The sequence below is a fragment of the Pelophylax lessonae genome, assembly GCF_965119305.1.
Source record: "Pelophylax lessonae genome assembly, chromosome: 1".
Classification (NCBI taxonomy): domain Eukaryota; kingdom Metazoa; phylum Chordata; class Amphibia; order Anura; family Ranidae; genus Pelophylax; species Pelophylax lessonae.
Window position 1 is genome coordinate 443,161,103 of NC_138768.1, and position 26,853 is coordinate 443,187,955.

A 26,853-nucleotide genomic window follows, 5' to 3' on the forward strand; every position below is an offset into this window, starting at 1 on the left:
CTCCCATAAGCCTTTGGTATTATAGGCAAATATACAGGAGTCAACCAGGCATGATAAGGTCCACTAACACAAGCAACATGTGTAGAACCAATCACTTTTCATGAACCCAGCTGCATTAACCACTTGCCGACCGCCCGCCACAGATATACATCCTTCTGCCCCATTAGCCAGCGGGGAAGCTGATTCACAGGGCCGACGGCCACGATTGTTGCCGGGCACCCGCGATCACTCCCCGTAGAGAGAGAACGTTGTTCTCTCAGGAATCAACACAGAGCGCTTGTGACCCTCTTAGTTAGGATCACAGGACTCTGTGTTGATTCCACAAGCCCATCCCCCTCACAGTTAGAAATCACTCCCCTAGGCATACACTTAACCCTTTGATTGCCCCTGAGTTACCCCTTCCCTGCCAGTGTCATTATTACAGCAACAGTGCGTATTTGTAGCACTGATTACTGTAGTAATGTCACTGGTCCCCCCAAAAATGTAAAAAATGTCAGTTAGGGGTCTGATCTGTCGCAGTCCCGCTAAAAATCACTGATCGCCTCCATTACTAGTAAAAAAATAAATAAAAATGACATAAATCTTTCCCCTAGTTTATAGACATGATAACTTTTGCACAAACCAATCAAAATAGGCTTATTTGGATTTTTTTTAAATATGGAGCAGAATACAAATTGGCCTAAAATGATGAAAACATTTGATTTTTTTTTTTTTTTTATTGGGAATGTTATATAACAGAATGTGAAAAATATTGTTTTTATTTCAGAAATGTTGGTCTTTTTTTGTTTATAGCGCAAAAAATAAAAAATCGCACAGGTGATCAAATACCACCAAAAGAAAGCTCTATTTGAGGGAAAAAAATATCAATTTTATTTGGGTACAGCGTCCCACGACAGCGCAATTGTCTGTTAAAGTAATGCAGTGCCGAATCGCAAAAAATGGCCTGGTGATTAAGGGGGTAAATACTTCCGATGCAGAACTGGTTAATGTGCACCTGCGTTTTAATAATCCTTATCATAGCTTACAGCAGAATTAATTGATTCTATCGCTGGTCCATTCCTAAGTGCATGACTCTTCCTAGGAATTTACAGTGAGGTTCATAAATATTGGGACATCGACACAATTCTAATCTTTTTGGCTCTATACACCACCACAATGGATTTGAAATGAAACAAACAAGATGTGCTTTAACTGCAGACTTTCAGCTTTAATTTGAGGGTATTTACATCCAAATCAAGTGAAAGGTGTAGGAATTACAACAGTTTGTATATGTGCTTCCCTCTTTTTAAGGGACCGAGAGGAATGGGACAATTGGCTGCTCAGCTGTTTCACGACAAGTTGTGTGTTATTCCCTCATTATCCCATTTACAAGGAGCAGATAAAAGATCCTGAGTTAATTTCAAGTGCGCTATTTGCATTTGGAATCTGTTAACTCTCATTATGAGATCCAAAGAGCTGTCACTATCAGTGAAGCAAGCCATCGTTAAACTGAAAAAACAAAACAAACCCATCAGAGAGATAGCAAAAGCATTAGGTGTGGCCAAATCAACTGTTTGGAACATCCTTAAAAAGAAAGAACACTCCGGTGAGTTCAGCAATGCCAAAAGACCCGGAAGACCGTGGAAAACAATTGTGATGGATGACCGAAGAATTCTTTCCCTGGTGAAGAAAACACCCTTCACAACAGTTGGCCAGATCAAGAACACTCTCCAGGAGGTAGGTATATGTGTGTCAAAGTCAACAATCAAGAGAAGACTTCACCAGAGTGAATACAGAGGGTTCACCACAAGATGTAAACCATTGGTGAGTCTCAAAAACAGGAAGGCCAGATTAGAGTTTTCCAAACAACATCTAAAAAAGCCTTCACAGTTCTGGAACAACAACCTGTGGACAGATGAGACCAAGATCAACTTGTACCAGAGTGATGGGAAGAGAAGAGTATGGAGAAGGAAAGGAACTGCTCATGATCCAAAGCATACCACCTCATCAGTGAAGCATGGTGGTGGTAGTGTCATGGCGTGGGCATGTATTGCTGCCAATGGAACTGGTTCTCTTGTATTTATTGATGATGTGACTGCTGACAAAAGCAGCAGGATGAATTCTGAAGTGTTTCGGGCAATATTATCTGCTCATACTCAGACAAATGCTTCAGAACTCATTGGACGGCGCTTCACAGTGCAGATGGACAATGACCCGAAGCATACTGCGTAAGCAACCAAAGAGTTTTTTAAGGGAAAGAAGTGGAATGTTATGCAATGGCCAAGTCGATCACCTGACCTGAATAAGATTGAGCATGCATTTCACTTGCTGAAGACAAAACTGAAGGGAAAATGCCCCAAGAACAAGCAGGAACTGAAGACAGTTGCAGTAGAGGCCTGGCAGAGCATCACCAGGGATGAAACCCAGCGTCTGGTGATGTCTATGCGTTCCAGACTTCAGGCTGTAATCGACTGCAAAGGATTTGCAACCAAGTATTAAAAAGTGAAAGTTTGATTTATGATTGGTAATCTGTCCCATTACTTTTGGTCCCTTAAAAAGTGGGAGGCACATATACAAACTGTTGTAATTCCTACACCATTCACCTGATTTGGATGTAAATACCCTCAAATTAAAGCTGAAAGTCTGCATTTAAAGCACATCTTGTTTGTTTCATTTCAAATCCATTGTGGTGGTGTATAGAGCCAAAAAGATTAGAATTGTGTCGATGTCCCAATATTTATGGACCTGACTGTACATGGGGATTTTCTTGCCATTGCCAAAAAGAATAGTCAGCATTCTAAACTATTGTTTAAAAGTCATATGAAAGTTTGTTACGTTTACCTTTCAATTAGAAATGTTCAATTTCTTTACATAAAATAAGCTATTTATATATTTTTAAAAACTGAAAACAATGAACAAACAAAACATTTTTATTATGGTAATACGGATGAAAACCCTCTCCTATACCCAGTGAAGTGAACAACCTCAGAAGATACACAGAGATGAAGCAAATCTGCTTACATAAGTTTAATTTGTATATCCGCTGTCCTCTGCACTTTTTAAAGGGTGTAGAAAGCTGATCATGTTACAAATATCTTTTCTTCTTCCAGCACTGGGTGTGGAGTCTTACACACCCTTGAAGGCTTACATGGAGCTAAATGGAGGAAAGGCAAAGCCCCCCCCCCCCCCCCCGTCCACATAGGCAGTGGAACAAAGAAACATGCAGAGCTGCAGCCTGAATAGACAAGTTCTCTGCTAATCTACCCCTAAACTCCCTCTCCCGACACTAATTTTTAGCTGCTTTTATCTCCTGTGTTGGAGAGCTTGTCAGAAGTTTTAATGCTGAGGAACCGAGCAACAGAAAGGCAGAGCACTTTTGGAGAGAGATAAGTAAACACTACAGATATAAGTGCCTTGGTCAGATTTCATGAATTGGGTTTACAACCATTTCAGTTATGTTAAAATGTTTCCAAAATGTTAATTATTTATATGTTTTGGTCAAGGGTAACAAGGCAACTGCTTGTCTAGTCATAGTTTTTTTTTTTCTAGAGGCATGCAATGCACAAAAATTTACTGGAAATCTACTTTCCTTGCTGCTCAAACTACTGCGTCTGTGAATGTGTGAGAGGATGAAATTTCTACTTATACATAATTTTGGCAGACACATAAACTGGGGCAGTGAAGATAAAAATTGCTGGGGAAGTCCACATCTATGGATTTGATATCAAGTCTCGGAAAGTACTTCAAATAACTGCTCATACAGTGTTCCCTAATCACGGTCTGTCCAAAATGATTATCTTTGAAGAGTGCTTTCATTTAAATATTTCCAGTTAGGCTGAAGTAGTGTGCAAGATAGAATAATGTAGCATACAGTGGGCACCTCAGTGCAATCAATTATGCATCGAGTGCCTAAAGATGTTAAAAATACTTTAAAACCTTTAAGGAATATTTGTAAATCATTGCATATACAATGTATATTTAATTAGGCTACTTAATTTATTAGGACAATAATTCACAATTTTGTATTTAAGAATGTCCCCTTGAAACTAATTAATGCTGAAGAGGAAGACAGATTGCAACATAGCTTGAAAGATTTAGATCTGTGAAATATACCTGCTCATCCCACTTGTGCAGTTGGGGGCAGGGGTGAGGGGGGTTAGGGGTTGAAAGTTAGGACATTGTGACAGTTTTACAGGTCAACAATCTCTTGTCAAACCCAGATCAATTCTAAACAAGGCTATATTTTATTAAAAATTATTAAATAATTAGCCTGTACATTAAAAGTTAAAGTTGTATTAACCACTTGGTTTTACCCCCTTCATGACCAGGCCATTTTTTTTTTTTTATTCAGCACTTTGCTATTTTTCTTGGCATTTGCGTTGTCATGCAACACTGTATGCAAATTAAATTTATAAAGTTTTTTATTTTCATACAACTAAAGCTTTCTTTTGGTGGTATTTGATCACCACTGGGTTTTATATTTTTTGCTATAGCAATGAAAAAAAGACAGAAAGTAGAAAACATTGTTTTTTTTCCCAAATGTTCTGTTATAAAACATAAAATAAAAATAAAATGAAATGTCTTCATAAATTTAGGCCAAAACGTATTCTGCTACATGTATTAGCTAAAATATTAATATACACTTATTAGGATTTTTTTTTTTTTTTTGCTTGTGTGAAAGTTATAGAGTCTACAAACTATGGTATATATTGTATATTTGAAAATTGATCAATCCTGATGTACTGATGACCTATCTCATTTTGTGAGGCCCTAAATTGCCAGGAAAGTACAAATTCCCCCCAAATGACCCCTTTTTGCATTTAGTAAGAGGCACGGCAAGTTTTTTGAAGTCGTAATTTCTTGTCACAATTTTTTGGAAATTAAGAAATTGAATAAAATCATTATTTCTTTTTTTTACGTACTGTCACCTGTGTAGTACAGCATAATCAACTGACTGGTGTAGTGGTGATCCAGAATACTGACTGGTGAGAAACAAATGAATTAAAAGGGCTCAAGTGCAATAATCCATTTGCTTTACACTATATCCAAAAATGCAACCAAAAATTCTTCTTTTATAGGGAAAAGTTTATGTGTCTCCCCCAAGTATTTTCCTCCGCCACTGTAACATGGAATGTTTCAGTTCCTCTACTATACCTATAATTATTTCTTTTTGTTGTGAATGTATTTTATACCATGGTTTTTGCCATTCCTTTCTTGTTCTTGTAGTTTGGTTTTTACAGTCATGAAGAAATCACTATTGCTGATAAAATATCATTAGACATGTGCATCGAGTGCCTGAATGGGGCTGTTTTAGCTACATTTTTTCTCCCAGACCTCACACTGGAAAATGGTTACAGTTATGGGGTGTATTAGCAAAACTGAACTGAAAATGTTTAACTAGGTGCTCAGTTTTGAATTACTTCTTATAGTGACCCTTTCCTTTGCTCATGCAGGGTAAAGTAAAAGGGTAATTTAACACTCCCCTCTGAGTAGCATATACCTTGCTACCTTTCCAGCATCCCCCTCCACTCTGTTCAGCTGCTGGAAGCATATTGGAACACTAATAACGTCTGGGTATTGATGAGCATGTGACTCACTACTTTTCTGCCATGTGACAGTGCTGCTTCCTCGTGATTGGACCCACCCTGCTATATTGAAGTGGAGAAGAAGTTTGGTCTGTGTAAGCTCTGGCAAGGCAGTTTAGAGAGGAATGGTTAATATGCTGCTGGGGAAGTAGACATTTAAGTGACTATTTTAAAGTCACTTTAAAGTGTATTTTCCTATTTTGTGTTATTAAACTTTTGTAGCAGTTGCCATAAAGTAAATACAATATTTAAAGCCTAAGAGCCGGTTCACATTAGCGTGACACGACTCCTTACTACTTCGGGGGCGACTTGTGCATTACAGTGCACCACGACTTCGGAGCGACTTGCAGGGACTTCACATAATGGAAGTCTGTGCAAGTCGCTCCGAGGTCGCCCCGAAATAGTACAGGACCCTTTTTCTAAGTCGGAGCGACTTGTGTCGCTCCTATTAGAACGGGTCCTGTAGCGGTCAATGGACCGCGATGGAGCGCGACTTGTCAGGCTGACAAGTTGCCTGACAAGTCACGCTAGTGTGAATGGGCTCTAAATGTATCTAAAAAAAAAAGTACAATTAAGTACAAAGGTCATTACTTACCTTCAATGTGGTAATGCATGGCTTCTATAAAGGGAGGAGCTAGGCAGAAAGGACAGGCGTAGTTGGGCACTCTAGATGAGTCCCTGTGACAGCTCCTTGGTTCTTTTAACCCCACTATATGAAAGATTATGGTGGTCGGGGCATAGGAAGTGGAAGATTACAACTGAGGTAGAAGACAGAGGCACAAGGGACACATCACACTAAAAGGTAAGCAATGTCCTTTGTGCCAATGTCCTTTGTTTAGGTAAACTTAGGCAGGCCATACACAGTTTGAATTCCTGCTGAACCGGCAAAGATTCAAATAACGTATGGGCCTGGTCCCCGTAAATACATACCTGAGCCCTATCTCGATCCAGTGATGTGCACAAGAGCTGAGGCTTCCTCAGCTTTCTCCCTCCTCATTGGCTCAGATACAGTAGAGGGAGCCATTGGCTCCTGCTGCTGCCAATCATAGACAGTAAGGAGGGTGTGGGGAGCCGAACTCCGCTCTGTGTATCTTAGTAGCAAGAATGCACGAGTGCCCCATAGCAAGTAGCTTGCTATGGTGGCACTTGGCAGGTAGAGGAGCCAGGGGCACTAGTGGGGGACACGAGAATAAGAGGGCAAAACCATTGCATAGAGCAGGTAAGTATAACATGTTTGTTGTTTTACAGAAAAAAAAAAAACAAGGAACAACCGTTAATGCAGGAAATCTCAAATTTAGCCATTAGAGTGAGAGAACACTCAGTTTGTCATGAACAAGTCTACCCCCCCCCCCCCCCCCCCATTTTAACAACTGTTTGTTAGGAATTGTTTGTAATAATTACTACTTATTACTTAAAAAAAATAATTACATCTATGGCTGCCAAGTACAATACATAAACATCATTTTATGTTTAATAACTACTACTTGTTTTGACTTTGACCTTGGTTGTAAGTTGTAAACTCATTTATGACTTTGTACCTGTATCTCTAAAAGATGAGGCCTCTCTCCCAATTTGTATCTCTGAAAGATGAGGCCTGTCTCACAATTTCTCTAATAGGGCTCTCTGTATGTGCACGTCCTTTCATCATATCTTTATGTAACTGTCTATATTGAGTTATAGGGAGGAGTTATTGGCCAGAAGATGGGAGGGTCACTCTTCCAGTATAGTTTTATACCATAACAAGACCAGTACAAACTTGTATGTAAACCAAATAAGGGTCTCCAAAACTCTTTTCATCACATTAATGCCAAAAAGAATTGGCATATCTAGAGTATTTCAAAGCCAGGTCAGATAATATTTTTACACCCACCTGCTTTATGCAACAAAATTGTTTCCAGTAACATTTAGAAATTAAAAGAATAAAGATAACATAAACATAACTGTATAACTCAGACAGTAAAAATTGTGGTGTCTCCCTACATTATTGGTCAGTGTGGATAATTCCCTTAATTCCATGGTGATCGGTGTAGAAGGGCTGCTGTTAGAAATGATGGGGCCCCGTACAGCCTACCTGATAGGGCCCCCTTCCAACCCATCCCTGGCCCTGCCTCAAACAAAATGCAGGTTTGTCTCCGTTTAGGTATACGTGCGGGACCAACGTGCATGTTTGCAATTACGCATGAGCAAGGGGGAATGGGGGCTTTAAAAAGGTTTTACATTTTTATTTTATTATTTGTTACTTTGTGCAAAGTTGCTGGGGCTATAATGCGGCAGGGATGACCAAGATATCACCCTTCCAATCCAGGGACGTGTCGGTGTTCTATCAGAATACCGCTATCTATCAGATTCTGCTAGCGAAAGTGACATACAAACTAGAACAACTTACTGCCCATGCGGCATGCATTCCAACATGGCCGCTATGCATTCCAATAGCTTTCCTAATGTGACAGAACACGAAGCAGCGATGGACATCTTCTTACACTCACGCAAGTCCTGAATTTTACATTTATTTTAGCAGTAAACTCACCTTATAGAATAAATAACAGTATTACATTTGTATTATTATTGTATTCTAGTAAATATAGCAAGAAACCTGCAGCCAGAAGGTGGTGACGGCCATCTTGGTACACCCCGCACTGCTTAGCGACAAACTGATTATATAGTGAAATAGACTATTTCACTCGGTCGGGGTAAAATAGTCTATTTCAGTCTATAAGGTGAGTTTACTGCTTAAATAAATGTAAAATTCAAGACTTATGTGGGTGTAAAAAGATGTCCGCCGCTGCTTCATGTTCTGTCACATTAGGAAACCCATTGAAATGCATAGCGGCCATGTTGGAACACATGGTGCATGTGCAGTAAGTTGTTCTAGTCCGTATGTCACTTCTGCTAACAGAATCTGATAGGTTGCGCTATTCTGACAGAACATGGGGTACATCGATGGGCGGGAAGCGGTTAGAGGGGAGTGGTTTGACTGCACATGTTTACTGTCCCCCAAACACAAGTTTAAAGTAGCATCTCACTGTGTCCAATGATCATCAGCATGAAAATCACACAGGCTGCGAGTGCCTCGTCAGAGTGTCACATGACTGCTGGGGGTGCTGACTATGTTATGCAGTAACACTCAGTACAGCCATAGCTTAATAAAATCAGCATCCCCAGCATCCATGTGACACTGTGACAGGGCACCTGCTGCCTGTGTGATTTTCATGCTGAGATCATAGGACACAGTGAGGACTCTATCCTCTGTTCTTCACTCACTGTGTCCGATGTAGCCACGCTGTCCTCCTGCCGCTCCCTGTCTCTGCACCTGAGTAGAGGAGGCAGGAGCTGAGCAGAGAATTTGTATCCCTCCGCCAGGCAAGGCAGTGGACAGCAGCAGCCAGGACTGTATGGCAGCAAATCAACATGGGACTACATCCCATGTATGAGCCCCCAAAAATGAAAAAAAAGTCCCGCCACTGCACTCACCTCCTGAGTTGACATAATAGGGCCCAGGAAAATGTAATCACACCCCCAAGAAAGTAAAAATTAGGAAAAGTTTAGAAAAACCTATTTTTTTTTAACATGCAGAAATTAACTGTGATTCTACCCGTGCCCCTTGTAGAGCTGAGGGAGCCCGGGCCCAGTACAACAGGGCTGGTTGTATTGCCCTATCAGTGGCCCTGCCCACAACAGGAACCCTGGTTGAGAAAAGCTGGTCTTTCAGAGTGCAGTTTCCACCTACTGTCTCTTCCATGTCATTCTACATGCTACAAATAATTTAAGTCAGCTGACAACATCACCCAGAATGAGTTAATTTCTCCAACTTGTCTTCAACTTTGATACTAACACTTAAGATGTTATTTTTTTTTAATCAATGTTTAAATGTGATTTAACAGTAGTTCAGTTCAGTTGTGTTAAATTTGTTTGTCCTTTGCTTGTCTTTCATTTGGTGTGGAATTGTACATCACACTCACCTTTTAGTTTCAAGATCATTTTGAGCTAAAACTAATTAGAATTTGTGGTGCAATGTGTAAGATTATCCATTTTCTGCAATTGAGCCAGTTTCTGTTAGGCTGGCCATACATGGATCAAAATTCAGCAGGAACCAGGCAGATTTTAATCTATGGGCAAGCTGGTTGTACAGAAGAGCAAGCTGGTTGTATCAAAAAAGAGGAAAAGAGAGGAAACTTTTTTTGTAATTCGTGTTTATATGTATTTTAACATTAGATCAGTTCAGCCATTTTTACATTTCCATGACACACTGATATCAGGTACTTAAGGAGTGATTTGTTTCCAATGAATTATCAGCTTCATAAACTTGCATTGTAAAAGGGAGATAGCGTATTTTAATATGTTAATCCACAATGATAGCATTATGTACATCAAGCTGATATGTTGTATATTATAATATTAAATATTTTTTTCAAAAAAATATGATATACAGCATAGTATAGGTATGTATTTAATCCCTGACAGACTGAATGATGTTAAGATCAGGGCTCTGTGGGGGCCAATCCATCACTTTCAGGACTGCATGCTCTTCTTTACACTGAAGATAGGCATAGACATTGGCTATATGTTTGGGGTTGTTGTCCTGCTGCAGAATACATTTTGGGACAATCTAATGTCTCACTGATGGTATGCCATGATAAATAAATAGCTGCCTGTATTTCTCAGCACTGAGGATATCATTGATCCAGACCAAATCTCCAACTCCATTTTCAGAAATGCAGCTCAAAATGTGCACAAAATCTGCACCATGTTTTTACTGTTGCCTACAGACATTCATTATTGTGCTGATCTCCTGCCCCCTGCTAACAAACTGTCTCATGTAACAGCCAAATATTTCCAATTCTGACTCCTCAGTCTAGAGCACCTGCTGTCATTTTTCTACACCCCAGTTCCAATGTTTTTGTGCATAGTTAAGTCCCTTAGCCTTGTTTCAATGTCAGAGGTATGTCTTTTTGGCCACAAGTCTTCCACAAAGACTACTTCTGGCTAGACTTCTCTGGACAGTAGATGGATGTAGCTCGGTCCAACTGGTTTCTCTCAGTTCTGTGCTGATGGCACTACTGGACATCTTCTATTGTTGAAGGGAAGTAAGCATGATGTGTCTTTCATCTGCTGCATTAAATTTCCTTGACCGACCACTACGGTCCTCAATCTTGCCCATTTCTTTGTGCTTCTTTAAAAGAGCTTAAAATGCCAGTCTGTTTTGAAACCATTGCTTGGGAGAGACCTTGGGGATGCAATATAACTATCTTGTGTCTTGTTACTGTGCTCAGTCTTGCCATGGTGTATGATCTGTAACGTGAAACTGTCTTCCACAACCTCACCGTAGTAGTAGAGTTTGGCTGTTCCTCACCCAATTTAAGCCTCCTACACAGATGTTTCTGTTTCAGGTAATGACTGTGTTTCAACCTACAAATTAAATTGATGATCATTAGTACCTGCTTGATATATTTGGTTAATCATACACCTGATTCTAATCCTACAAAATCCCTGACTTTACGTATGTAAAATGTGTAAGTTTAAGAATTTATATTGGTTTGAAGCCAAAAGGTAGACACTCTAAATATTTATTTATTTAATTTATGTTTTTTTCTGTTTGCTCCATTTGCATTTAAAACATTGATAAAAATAAACAATTAAAATACTTTTTTGAAAGCATTCCTACTTTACAGCATTTCTTCACACCTGTCTAAAACTTTTGTACAATACGCATCCGTCTTAACATTGACCACTGACAGGTAAAGTGGACAACAATGATTATCTTGTTACAATGACATCTGCGAGTGGATGCATTAAACAGCAAATGATGAACATGTTTTCTCTGAAGTTGATGTGTTGAAATCAGAACAAATAGGCAAGCCTAAGGATCTGAGTGACTTTGACAAGGGCCAAATTTAAATGGCTAGTTGACTGAGTCTGAGCATCTCCAAAATGGTATCTTTTGGGATGCTCCCATGCTGCAGTGGTAGGTACCTACCAAAGTAGTCCAAGGAAGGAAAACTGGTGAAAGGGTGACAAGGCTCATTAAGACTATTTGCCGTGTGCATTTTTTTTAACACATTTACACTCTTTACACCCCTGATGAAGCCTTGTATTGGGGTGAAACATGTTGGGGCAAGGAATTTTTGTGGTTTTCATTCTTTTCTTTATTTTTCACTTTATGGATAGGAGAAACAGGGGAGATTTTTACAGACTGGCAGAGATAGTGGATTGAGAGGTGAGTCTTTTCAGCAGGCTGGAAGAGGCACTGTGGTCTATTTGATTCCAGATCTGCAGACTAGCCAGTGTATAGCTACAGTGGCTCTTAGTACCAGTCCATATCTGTGGGTAATGGTATGTGGTCAGGGCACTGACCCTACCTTATTCATATCTCCACTCAGACAATAAGAGTGATCAACAAACCTATTTGCTGTGTGTTGGGATTTGGTGTTTGGCTCCCTAAAATCAAGACCGCTGTATATATCTCTTATCATTTATTAGTTACAGTTTCATAGTTACATAGTTAGTCTGGTTGAAAAACTACATCTAGTCTTTTAAACGATCTAGTTCAACCAATAAAAGGGGGAAAAAAGGGGGAAAAAATGCGCAATCCTATATACACAATCCTAAACCCACAGTTATCATCTGAGATCTATATACTAGTCTTACATTGCCCTAAAAGGTCACACACTTGGCATTTTTCCTTGTGACTTCCTTATTAATAAAACATTTTTTATAAGATTGGTTTACTTAACTGTTTAATAAAAGCTACGTTTTAGGTCTCAGTGGATTTGGTGCGTGGGTTTAGCGCACCCTTGCTGATGTTTCTCTAATAATATTTCCCACGTCTAGACCTTATTTATCAGTATAAGTAAACAACAGGTTTTTCTTTCTACTTATTTGTACGTGGGGAGCGAAGGCTGGCCTATGTAGCCTGAACAATTGAAGAGCTGCTGTATCTAAAATGGCTGAAAAGGTAATGCTGGTTATGATATAAAGGTGTCAGAACACACAGTGCACATCAGTTTGTTGCATATGAAGCTGCATAGCCAGACCAGCCAGGGTGTCCATCCTGACCTGTGTCCACTGCCAAAAGCACCTACAATGGGCAAATAGGCATCAGAACTGGACCACAGAAGCAATGGAAGTTGTACTGGTCTGATGAATTCAAGAATGGTTTAAGGAACGCAACACCAATTCAAGGCGTTGACTTGACCTCCAAATTCTCCAGATTTCAATACAATTAAGCATGTGGGATGTGTTGAAAAAACAAATCTGATCTATGGTGCCCCATCTCACAGTTTACAGGCTTTAAAGGACCTGCTACTGATGACTTTGTGCCAGGTATGACAGCATACCTTCAGAGGTTTAGTGTGGTCTATACTTCAACAAATTTCGATAGGTGGTCATAATATTTTGTTGATATATATTATATATATATATATATATACATATATATATATATATATATATATATATATATATATATATATATATATATATAGGATAATCAGTATATATATATATAAATTCATACTGTATACTATATAGTTGTAAAAGGTACTTTCACTTTTTTTAATATCATTTACAAATACTTAAATTTGGTCTTGTCTTAATTAAAATATTAAAATACAGGAAAGTTATGTAAAAAGAGTAGGCATAATTATACAGCTCCCACTGCTGTCAATCAAAGTCAATTAGTCAATCAGGAGAGAGGGGGCAGGGCTGAACCGCAGCTCCATGTCTGAATAGACACACAGAGCTGCGGCTTGGCTCAAGTACCCCTATAGCAAGCTGCATGCTGTGAGGGCACTCAACAGGAGGGAGGGGCCAGGAGAGCCGAAAAGGGAACCGAGAAGAGGAGGACCTAGGCTTCTCTGGGCAAAACCAACTGCACGGGGCAGGTAAGTATAACATGTTTGTTATTTTTAAAGAAAAAAAAAACAAGACTTTAGTATCACTTTAAATCCTAGGAAAAATCCTATTTCTGGGCCAAAGAAATAATACATTATTTGAAAATGGAATAAATTGAATTATTGTCTATATAGGAAACAGATACTGCAGAACCTTGTATTTTAAAATATCCCATTTAAATTAGAAGTTGCTTTTCAGCTGGTATCCATAATTCACCCAAATGGATCCTTGTTTATTTACCCCCCGTAACTCTCAATTGCAACAATACATAAAACACTGATTCATGCAATGTTATTTTTTGGAACTAATTATTGTCAACAATTGCCACGACATAAAAACATATTTATATAATTATGTGATTACAGTGCTACATTGTATTTATCTATATACACATATAATTGCTTTCTTTATAACCACAGATGCACTCTGTTTATCTATGGGCTTCCAAGATACGCTTTGCCACAGTAGGGGATTGTTTTTCTCTATTTTAAGGAATTTATTATTTGTTTTCATTTTCTTCATTTTCTTTAATTTAACAGCTTATTTGCTAGACAGATTAAAATATTTGTATACATTTTTAAGATTAAAAAATAGAAGTTGTCCAAAGTGTTACTAAACCCAGGACCTTGCATTCAATATATCTGGTCTCCCACAGTACACGAACATGGAAATGCAATTATTTTAGTAAATATAAACTGCTAAATTTCTTAATTCATCGGCAGTATATAGTAGTCATATGACTTCCATCAATTTCTGGCTCAGCGCTGGTTAAAGCTTGTAGAAGATGTTTTCCTTCTCCTCTGACTGTCCTTTAAGGCTGCATGACCCCTGACCCTCTGTCTGCACAGTCTGCAGACTGGAAAAAAAAAAAACACTCTAGCAATACTCAACTGGAAATGAATTAGGGAAATTAATTGGGGACTGTGGAAGAAGGAGAGGATTAGAGAGGACAGGGTCAAACAGTCTTTCTTCACAATGCAAAAGATTAACCCCTTAGGTTCCACAGTGAATATAACAAGCATTATTTACTGCATATACAGACTGATTTTACTGTTTTGGTTAAGTAACACTTTAACTAGTAGTGTACTTCCTTGTACCAAATATCCATTATATCAATCATATCAGTATTCCCATTAGACAAGTGATGTCATTCTGGGGGTTATTTACTAAAATTGGAGAGAGCCGAAGTTAGAAGCTGATTGGCTACTACACACAGCTGCACCAGATTCTCAGTCATCCAGTTTTAGTAAATCTCTGCCTGACTTTGTCCAACTCATAAATTCACAATTTCTCACCAAGAACCTCTAACCAGTACAGCTGATTTATTAAAGCTAGAGCAAGGAAAACTAAAAAACAAGTGGCGATGTTGCTTGTAGCACCCAGGCTCTATGGTTTATACGGCAACATCAAACATAACTGTGACGGTATTACCCATCACTGGGAGTGAAAGACAGATAATTAATGGTTTGAATTGCTTCAGATGGGACAGTAATATTTGTCAGAAATATCTTCGTAAAGAAATATGAAGATTTATTCCCACTTTACACTGGAAGACTTAGACTGTTATAGACCATTGCCATGAAGTCTGACTTCTAGATAATGTGTATTCTGTGTGCTTGTCTGGGAGAGAGACACACAAACTGTCATTGGCAGACTTCCCTATTGTTTGTGTGTTGAAATGAAATGTGGATTGTGCCTGTCCTATTGTTAAATGTTAATGACCTCACATTGTTCTGTCCAGATGGCTAGATAATTAGTTTAGGTTATTTCTGTTCCTGTATACACTTTCATCTGCATGTGATACTGTAATCAGCCAGAGGGGAGGCATTGTGTACACTGTATTGGATTGTAAAACTCTGTTTTCATTGGATTGTGAATGTCATGTCCTGTCCCCAACAAGGTCCACCTGGGCGGTAATCTTGTGGGGGAAAACTGTATAAAAGTGCAGCTGTACCATTAAATTTTGAGTCATACTTCACCCTCAATCGAGAGTTCTGTCTCTTATTGGGGGGATATACTACAAGGGATTGCTCTGCTCTTCATACTCCCTTGGATAATCACTAAGCTCTTGTAAGAGCTTGTGTAAGAGCTTGTTCCTGTTCTTGTTTCTGCTTCACTCTCTGGGGAAAGAGAGGTTCACCCATGGGAAGGTAGGTTCAGGGTGGGTAGGAGTTGGCGAGACCCCAACCAAGCTGCAGCGGTTCGTGGGGTCTGACGGGGTTATGGTGTCTGTTGGAGTGCTTGGAGCCCTCAGGAAGCACTAGGAGCATCTGTCAACTGAGGTACCCAGTCGGGGTGGCAGTTGATCCCTTACAATAACATTTTCTGGAAACTATTTATAAAAATTCAATTTTTTGTACAATTTTGAAAAATCAGATCATGTGTTTGTAATACATTTAACTAGTGGAAAGGGAAGGCAGTAAATGAAATGTAAGTAAAATGTACTTCATGTAGTTTGCTATATCTACCCGATAAGCAAAACTCTTAATCCCTTCTGATTAGAGAACTCTAGCTCTGACGACTCTCCCTACTAAGGAGAATTGTGGACCTCAGCAGAGATGCCACTGTTTCCACACAGAGCAAGGGTCTCATTATGCAGTTGCTGGTAAGGGAAAGGCTTTTTTTTACCTGGACTATAGCTGCTTTCTAAAGACCACACTGAAAGATGTTGAATACCTTTTGTTTTGATGCACCTGAAATCGAGAAACTATAGCTCTTTCTCAAAAATTGTAAGCGGGAAGGTTTTAATGCCAGAAGAGACCTGTAAAGTCTTTTCTGCAATAAAGGCTTCATACAGTACCTTTCTGTTTGCATTATTTTTTAGTATGTACAGTACACTGAAATGTATATGCAGGGTGCTGACCAGGAACACATGAATGTCGCTGGAAAGGAGGTGCGTATAATAACCCCTTAAACTAAAAGTTTGGGTTTAAGTGATATGGTTGCACATTTTTTAAAACTTCATATGTTTGAGTCAGATTTGTCAATGTGAAGGTATTAATTAAACATCTGTATGTGTAGTAAACATACAGCACTGAAAACCATCCTCACCATGTAATGCCTTCATTAGAAAAGCAATTTGTAATGTAATATAGAAATAATTACTCCTGCACTGTCACTGAAATGTGAATAAAGTGTTTTCCAAGCAAAACCAAAAAGAAGCTGCTGCTAAAATCTTACATGCTTTTTTCACATCAATCATAAATACCATCAAACAAAAATTATGTTGTTCTGCTCAAAATTGTGTAAAAAATCCAAATTATATTAATAATTAACAATTCTAAGAAAATTGTGCAAATCTGTGATATCTGTGTTAAGGTAAGTGATTCTACAACTTCAGCACTGCAAACCACTTTTAACACAAATACACATATATATGAAAGATTGTGCCCTTCGTTACATGACTTCACCAGGGGATGGGGCAGGGTGACGCTCACTGGGCCTATACATAAATATATATATATATATATATATATATACACACACAGGGGCGGTGCTAGACTACTATTTTGCGCCCTAGGCAAGACCAGCTACTTGCAACCCCCCCCAAAAAAAAAAAAAAAAAAATTTTAAAACACGGTCACTGCACTATGGGTGAGCAGGGTTTTGGGTAGAAATGCACCCGCATCTATGGTGTCACTGAAAAAAAGATTGTCCCTGCATCCTTGGTGTCACTGAAATATAAAATTCCCTGCATTGGTGGTTTCACTGGAAGGACAAATGTCCTTGTGTCCATGTTGTCACTGGAAGAAAAACATTTTCCCTGCGTCCATCATATATGATGTGCACCAATAAATTTAAGGGGCTTGGGTGGTAGGAAGCTGGCAGTGGGGTACAGGGGGGATGAAGATGACAGGGGGTGGGATGGTGGGAAGCTGATGGGGGATGAAGATGACAGGGGGTGGGATGGTAGGAAGCTGATGGGGGATGAAGATGACAGAGGGTGGGATGGTAGGAAGCTGATGGGGGATGAAGATGACAGTAGGGATGATCGAACGGTTCGGGTCGACCATCATTTCGACCCGAACATTGACTGTTCGAGGTTCGGCCGAATTCCGAACTTTTTGCTGAAAAAGTTTGGAATTCGGCAACCAGAACCGACCAAAATGCAATGGGACAGGAAATGGGCTTTAAAAGCCCATGATTGGACCAGAACCATCAGAAAAAGCCAATTGAGGGGGCAGGAGAATGCTAGGAATGTGATTGGAGTGACTAGGGGGTCCAGAGGCCAATCATTAGTGAATACGCCCCCCAGTATATAAGATAGCCCCGCCAAATTCCTAGCATTGTAATACAGGGACGTGGAAGAGAGTGGAAGCAGTTCTGTTACTTCTGCTTCAAAGTGTCATTTAGCAATTATTAGTGTGAAGAAAGGGATATCTAGTGTAGTTAGGGTACTATTTTCCACTATAGTTAAATTTAATAATCTGTAGGGAAAGTGTTAAGTGTAAGGGGACCGTAGTGTAGTGTAGGGTTAACTGACTCTGACTGCTATGGCAGGGTGACAAAACCCTTCCATTTCAGGGTGACCGCTATAGAGAAAAGATCGTTTCTCTTAGAACACTTATAGAACCGGGATATGGCTTCGCCCCTGTCACCCTGCTTTTTGCTGCAGGCGTTTATAGGGCTTTTTTGAGGACATGTTTGGAGTCAGGCATGACATCTGAACTTCTGTGTAGGGGTATATATACACACACACATGTATGTATATATACACATACACATATATAGGTGTGAAAGTAGCAGAACCCTATGCTTGCGCTAATGAAATAATTAACACCCATATGGCTTCTCTGCTATAACACCTATATGTGTGTATGTGTATAAATACATATAAGTGTGTGTGTGTATATATACCCCTATACAGAAGTTCAGATGTTTTCCTGCCTCCAAAGACCCCAAAAAAATGCCAAAAAAAAACGCCTGCTGCAAAAACACACCTGGGCGTTTTTGTAGCTGGCGTTTTTTTGGGCATTTTTTACAAAAACGCCCAGGTGTGTCTTTGCAGCAGGCGTTTTTTTTGGGCATTTTTTTGGGGTCTTTGGAGGCAGGCAAAACATCTGAACTTCTGTATAGGGGTATATGCACACACACACTTATATGTATTTATACACATACACACATACACACATATAGGTGTTATAGCAGAGAAGCCAAATGGGTGTTAATTATTTCATTAGCGCAAGCATAGTGTTCGGCTACTTTCACACCTATATATATATATATATATATATATATATATATATATATATATATATATATATATATATATATATATATATATATGTGTATGTGTATATATACATACATGTGTGTGTGTGTATATATACCCCTACACAGAAGTTCTGATGTTATGCCTGCCTCCAAAGACGCCCAAAAAATGCCCAAGAAAACGCCAGCTACAAAAACGCCCTGGTGTGTTTTTGCAGCAGGCGTTTTTTTGGGCATTTTTTTGGGGTCTTTGGAGGCAGGCAAAACATCTAAACTTCTGTATAGGGGTATATACACACACACACTTATATGTATTTATACACATACACACATATAGGCAGACTTGTATAAAGTACTCGAAATTTCTACTTGAGTAAAAGTACAAGTGCTCGATCAAAAAATTACTTGAGTAGAAGTGGAAGTGCTCGCAGAAAAAGTTACTTAAGTAGAAGTACTAAAGTATTCAACATTTTTTTTACTTAAGTATTGCAAGTAGTTTTTTCAAAAAAATTGCTACTTAAGTACTAAAAGTAAAAAGTACCAGTAGTTTTGAAAAAAAAATTCTACTCAAGTACTGAAAGTAGAAGTACAAGTACTGTGTTATGTAGTTATTAAAGAAATAAGTCAAAAGTTTGAACATCATATTGTTTTTATTATTTCAAATGATTTATTCAAATGATTAACCTGTGTTTGTTAGTAGTTTCTTGATGCACTTTAAGCGCTGTAGCACCATTTATTTGTTTGTTTCATATTTTCTTTTTATTGGAAAGATTTGGTATTGCAGCTTTTATTATACACAGCCTTTATTTTCGTATGCGCTGATTTACAAATGACATTATACACATTTTTTTGAGCTTTATGCAACCTGCCATCTACTGTTCTGGCAGTGGTAATTTTTTTAAAAGTAACGAGTAACTATGCAGCACAAAAAAAAAAATACTTGAGTAGAAGTATCGAAATCATCGAAAAAATGTAGTGAAGTAAAAGTAGAAGTAGGAGAAAAAAATTCTACTCTAGGAAAGTACAGATACCGCATTTCGGTACTTAAGTACAGTACTTAAGTAGTTCTACTTCGTTACTATACATCTCTGCATATAGGTGTTATAGCAGAGAAGCCATATGGGTGTTAATTATTTAATTAGCGCAAGCATAGTGTTCTGCTACTTTCACACCTATATATGTGTATATATACATACATGTGTGTGTGTATATATACCCCTACACAGAAGTTCTGATGTTATGCCGGCCTCCAAAGATGCCCAAAAAATGCCCAAAAAAACGCCAGCTACAAAAACGCCCATGTGTGTTTTTGCAGCAGGCGTTTTGTTTGGGCATCTTTTTGGGGTCTTTGGAGGCAGGCAAAACATCTGAACTTCTGTATAGGGGTATATATACACACACACACTTATATGTATTTATACACACACACACACACACACACACACACACACACACACACACACACACATATAGGTGTTATAGCAGAGAAGCCATATGGGTGTTAATTATTTCATTAGCGCAAGCATAGTATTCTACTACTTTCACACCTATATATGTGTATGTGTATATATACATACGTGTGTGTGTGTGTGTGTATATATACCCCAAAACAGAAGTTCTGATGTTATGCCTGCCTCCAAAGACCCCCAAAAAATGGCCAAAAAAAACGCTTGCTTCAAAACCGGCAAGGTGTGAAAATAGCGGAGCCATATCCCTGTTCTATATTAATTCTAATACAAACAAACTTTTTTTTCTGGTCCTGGACATGCTACAGAGCTGAAACTTCAAAGGTACACTTTTTAGACCCCCCCAGACACTAAATCCAAAGAAATCTCTTTTTTTTTTTTTCAATAATTGGCTCTCTATCAAAAATGACAATTTTTAAGAACTTTTTTTGTGTGATTAATAGTCCCTGGGGCATGACCCAGAACCCTAGGCATTTTTTAGGGGCATTTATTGGGTTTTAGGGCTTCAAAATTGTGTTTTTTGATTACCGAAGTTCGAGTCCCATTGATTTCAATGGGGTTCTGAAATCCGGGCCGAACTTTCGGGAAGTTCGGGTGTTCTGGTCGAACCGAACTTTTCAAAAGTTCGATCATCCCTAGATGACAGGGGGCGGGATGGTAGGAAGCTGACAGTGGGGTAAAGGGGGGATAAAGATGACAGGGGTTGGGATTGTAGGAAGCTGATGGGGGATGAAGGTGACAGGGGGTGGGATGGTAGGAAGCTGACCGTGGGGTACAGGGGGATGAAGATGACAGGGAGTGGGATTGTAGGAAGCTGATGGGGGATGAAGGTGACAGGGGGTGGGATGGTAGGAAGCTGACCGTGGGGTACAGGGGGATGAAGATGACAGGGGGGATGAAGATGACAGGGGGGATGAAGATGACAGGGGGTGGGATGGTAGGAAGCTGATGGGGGATGAAGATGACAGGGGGTGGGATGGTAGGAAGCTGACAGTGGGGTAAAGGGGGATAAAGCTTACAGGGGTTGGGATGGTAGGAAGCTGACAGGGATAAAGATGACAGGTGGTGGGATGGTAGGAAGCTGACAGTGGGGTACAAGGGGGATGAAGATGACAGAGGGTGGTATGGTAGGAAGCTGATGGGGGATGAAGATGACAGGGGGTGGGATGGTAGGAAGCTGACAGGGATAAAGATGACAGGGGTGGGATGGTAGGAAACTGACCATGGGGTACAGGGGGGGATGAAGATGACAGGGTGGATGAAGATGACAGGGGGTGGGATGGTAGGAAGCTGACAGAGGGGTACAGGGAGGATGAAGATGACAGAGGGTGGGATGGTAGGAAGCTGACAGGGGGGATGAAGATGACAGGGGGTGGGATTGTAGGTTGCTGACAGGGGGGATGAAGATGACAGGGGAGATGAAGATGACAGGGGGTGGGATGGTAGGAAGATGACAAGGGGGGATGAAGATGACAGGGTGTGGGATGGTGAGAAGCTGACAGGGAGGATGAAGATGACAGGGGGTGGGATGGTAGAAAGCTGATGGGGGGATGAAGATGACAGGGGATGGTAGAAAGCTGATGGGGGGATGAAGATGACAAGGGGTGGGGTGGTAGAAAGCTGATGGGGGATATAGATTACAGGGGGTGGAGTGGTAGGAAGCTGACAGTGGGGTACAGGGGGGTGAAGATGACAGGGAGTGGGATGGTAGGAAGATGATGGGGGATGAAGAAGACAGGGGTGGGATGGTAGGAAGGTGATAGTGGGGTACAGGGGGGATGAAGATGACAGGGGGTGGGATGGTAGGAAGCTGACAGTGGGGTACAAGAGGGATGAAGATGACAGGGGGTGGGATGGTGGGAAGCTGATGGGGGATGAAGATGACAGGGAGTGGGATGGTAGGAAGATGACAGGAAGGTACAGGGGGGATGAAGATGACAGGGGGTGGGATGGTAGGAAGATGATGGGGGATGAAGATGACAGGGGGTGATATGGTAGGAAGATGACGGGGGGAACAGGTCGGATGAAGCTAATAAGGGGTGGGATGGTAAGAGGTTGACAGTGGGGTACAGGGGGTAAGAAGATGACAGGGGGATGAAGATGACAGGGGGTGGGATGGTAGGAAGCTGACAGTGGGGTACAGGGGGGATGAAGATGACAGGGGGGGGTGAAGATGATGGGGGTGGGATGGTAGGAAGATGACAGGGGGTACAGGGGGCATGAAGATGTCAGGGGGTGGGGTGGTAGGAAGATGACATACACCCCCATCTCCATACACCCCTCAGCTTCATACTCCCCCCATCTCCACCCCCTTAGCACCATACACCCACCCCCAGCTTCATACAGCCCTCCATCTCCATACACCCCCCATCTCCACCCCCCTAGCACCATACAACCCCATCTCCATACACCCCCCCCAGCTTCCTACATCTCTCCATCTCCATACACCCCCCATCTCGACCCCCTAGCTCCATACAACCCCCCCAGCTTCATACACCCCTCCATCTCCATACACCCCCCATCTCCACCCCCCTAGAACCATACACCCCCATCTCCATACACCCCCCCCCCCAGCTTCATACACCCCTCCATCTCCATACACCCCCATCTCCCCCCCTTGCACCATACACCCCCCATCTCCATACACCCCCCAGCTTCATACACACCTCCATCTCCACCCCCCTAGCACCATACAGCCCCATCTCAATACACCCCCCAATCTCCATACACCCCCCAGCTTCATACACCCCTTCATCTCCATACACACCCCCCCCTGCAAGTTAGTATTAGTTATAAACATCACAGACCTCAGATCAGAGCGGCGCTGTTGCAGAGAGTGGTGAGCTGCTCCCGCCTCCTCCTCTGTGTAGTACAGGAAAAAACAGGAAGCGGGAGGGGCGGGTTCAGTGCTCTCTGCACTTACACAGGCAGCTGGGGAGAGAGACCAGCTGCCGTGTGTGTGTCGCTCGCGGCATGCGGAAACCAAGCCGCCCGCACCGCCGCGAGCATTCCGGGACTCAGCCCTGATTTGCCGCGGACGATTCTGGCGAATCAGGGACGCTTGGGAGCGGGAGGTATGGTTGCGCCCTAGGCGGCTGCCTTGTTCGCCTAGCGGGAGCGCCGGCCCTGTATATACACAGTGGGGAAAATAATTATTTGATCCCCTGCAGATTTTGTAAGTATGCCCACTTACAAAGAAATGCCTATCCTTTTTATCATAGGTGTATTTTAAATTATAGAGACAGATTAACAAGCAAAAACCCTGAAAAACACAATACAAATGTTATAAATTAGGTTATAGTTCATTGAGTAAAATAAGTATTTTATCACCAAGCAAAACGTGACTTAGTACTTGGTGGGGAAACCCTTGTTGGCAAGCACAAAGGTAAGACATTTCTTGTAGTTAGTGACCAGGTTTGCACACATCTCAGGAGAGATTTTGGTCCACTCTTCTTCCCAGATCTTTTCTAAATTCTTAAGGTTTCTTGGCTGTAGCTTGGCAACTTGAAAGTTTCAGCTCCCTCCATACATTTTCCATGACCCTAATGTGCTTCTTCTTGAACCACTCATTTGTTGCCGTGATGGTATGTTTTGGGACATTGCCCTGCTGAAAGACCCTTCCAGGATCCATCTTCTGAGTTCTGGCTGAGGGAAGAAGGTTCTCATCCAAGATTTTACAATACATGGCCCCATCCATTGGCCCCTCAATGTGGCAAAGTTGGTCTGTACCTTTAGCAGAGAAACAGCCCCAACGTATAATGTTTCCACCTCTGTGCTTGACTGTAGAGAAGATATTCTTAGGGTCATAGTCAACATTTTTCTTCTTCGAATCCTCCTCCTCAAGAAGGCACATGAACGGTCATGCCAAAAAAACATCTAGATGATTCAGAGAAGAGAAAGAGAAGGGTGAAAGTGCTGTGGTCAGACGAGACTAAAATTAAGGTCTTTGGTATTAACTCGAATCGCTGTGTTTTGAGGAAGAAAAATTCTGAATATGACCCCTAGAACATCATCCCTACAGTCAAGCACAGAGCTGGAAACATGATGCTTTGGGGTTGTTTCTCTGCTAAAGGTACAAGCTGACTTTACCGCATTGAGGGACCAAAGGATGGGGCCATGTATTGTAAAATCTTGGATGAGAACCTTCTTCCCTCAGCCAGAACTCTGAAGACAGGTCCTGGATGGATCTTCCAGCATGACAATGACCCAAAACATACTGCTAAGGAAACAAAGGAGTGGCTTAATCTTATAAAAACATTGTGGAGGTAGCTGAAACTTCAAGTTGCCAAGAGACAGCCAAGAAACTATAAGGATTTAAAGAAGATCTGTAAAGAAGAGTGGACTAAAATCCTTCCTGAGATGTGTACAAACCTGGTCACCAACTACAAGAAACGTCTTACCTCTGTGTTTGCCAACAAGGGTTTTTCCACCAAGTACTAAGTCATGTTTTGCTTTGAGATCAAATACTTATTTTACTCACTGAACTGCAATTTCATTTATAACATTTGTTTTATGTGTTTTTTTCTGTATTTTTGGTTAATATTCTGTCTCTATCAGTTAAAATACAGCTATGATAAAAAAATATAGACCCTTCATTTCTTTGTAAGTCAAAGGAGAAGTACTCACTAACACAGATTTAGACAGATTTGTGAACAATATTTAAGAGAAAAAGGCCTTTTGCGTACATAAAAAAAGTCTTAGATCTTTGAGTCCAGCTCATGAAAAATGGGGGCAAAAACAAAAGTGCTGCTTTTATAATTTTGTTCAGTGTATATACAATATATATCGCAAAGTGTTGGGCGGATCAGGGTGACATCATTACTGATAAATAAACAGGAATTGCATTGACTCGGATTCCTTGTGGTTTTTTGAATACTTTTCTGTCTTTACCATTTTAATTGTGAATAGAAGGAGTTTCTTTAATAAATTATATATTCCAGAGAGTACTACACTGTAGTGGTTTTGAATTTCTGAGCTTGCTTCCAACTGAAGTAAAGGGTCCGGACCCCTTTAAGGGAACCTACATACCATAGTCAGTAAATGAGATCTGTGGAAGTGATACCAAGCCCACCAACTTTCCCAGGAGATGGGACATGAGCAATAGACCTATATTCTTATATGGGTCCAAATATTGAGGTGACGGCATAAGTGGCATAGAAGTGGAGCACAGATTTTGATGCAGTGGAGCACTGGAGTTGTGGTATCACTATCACTTACAAATATTTTTTTAAATTAACTTTAAGGGATTTTTATTTTCACAGAAGAACACAATGTTTCATATATACGTTTATTTGCGTTAAAAGTGGTTTGCAGCACTGTTGTGGTATCACTAACCTTATCACATACTGTATTTCGCAGATTTGTACAATTTTCTTATAATTGACTTGATGCTATACTCTGATTAAAAAGTGTTCCTATATATTTTTTGATCAGTGTATTAAAAAATAACAATTAAACTCCTGGGATATTGATCTGGTCAGTTAAGTAGTGGAGGGGATTGTTATTCAGTTTCAGCTGCTTTGGTATTAATTAAATTAACAATAGGGTCACTAGATTGGGAACAATGAAACAACCTCCAAAACAAAATGGTTTTACAGGTGGAGGCCACTGAAACTTTTTTCCCTACTCATCTTTTCTGACTGTTTTTCACTAGTTTTGCATTTGGCTAGGGTCAGTGTCACTACTGGTAGCATGAGGCGATACCTGGACCCTATAGAGGTTGCACAGGCATTTACACTTCTCCAGGATGACACATCAATACGTGCCATTGCCAGAAGGTTTGTTGTGTCTCCCACCACAGTCTCAAAAGCATGGAGAGGATTTCAGGAGACAGGCAGTTACTCTAGGAAAGCTGGACATGGCCAAAGAAGGTCCTTAACCCATCAGCAGGACGGGCATCTGCTCTTTTGTGTAAGGAGGAACAGGGTGAGCACTGCCAAGAGCCCTACAAAATGACCACCAGCAGGCCACTGATGTGAATGTCTTTGACCAAACAGTCAGAAACAGACTTCATGAGGGTGGCCTGAGTGCTCCTTGCCCAGCACAGGGGAGCTCGATTGGCATTTGCCATTAAGCTCCAAAATTGGCAGGTCTGCCACTGGTGCCCTGCACTTTTCAAAGATGAGAGCAGGTTCACCCTGAGCACATGTGACAGATGTGAAAGGGTCTGGAAAAGCCGTAGAGAATGTTATGCTGCCTGTAACATGGTTCAGCATGACCGGTTTAGTGGTGGGTTAGTGATGGTCTGGGGAGGCATATCCATGGAGGGGCGCAGAGACCTATACAGGCTAGACAATGGCACCATGACTGCCGTTAGGTATTGGGATGAAATATTTTGACCCATTGTCAGACCCTATGCTGGTGCAGTGGGTCCTGGGTTCCTCCTGGTGCATGACAATGCCCGGCCTCGTGGCGAAAGTATGTAGCCAGTTCCTGGAGGATAAATGAATTGATACCATTGAATGGCCTTCACGCTCACCTGACCTAAATCCAATAGAACACCTCTGGGACATTATGTTTTGGCCATCTGATCTGACGCCACCAGGTAGCACCTCAGTCTGCTCAGGAGCTCAGTGATGCCCTGGTCTATATCTGGCAGGAAATATCCCAGGACACCATCAGTCATCTCATTAAGAGCATGCCCCAATGTTGTCAGGCATGCATACAAGCATGTGGGGGCCATACAAACTACTGAGTAGCAATTTGAGTTGCTGCAATGAAAT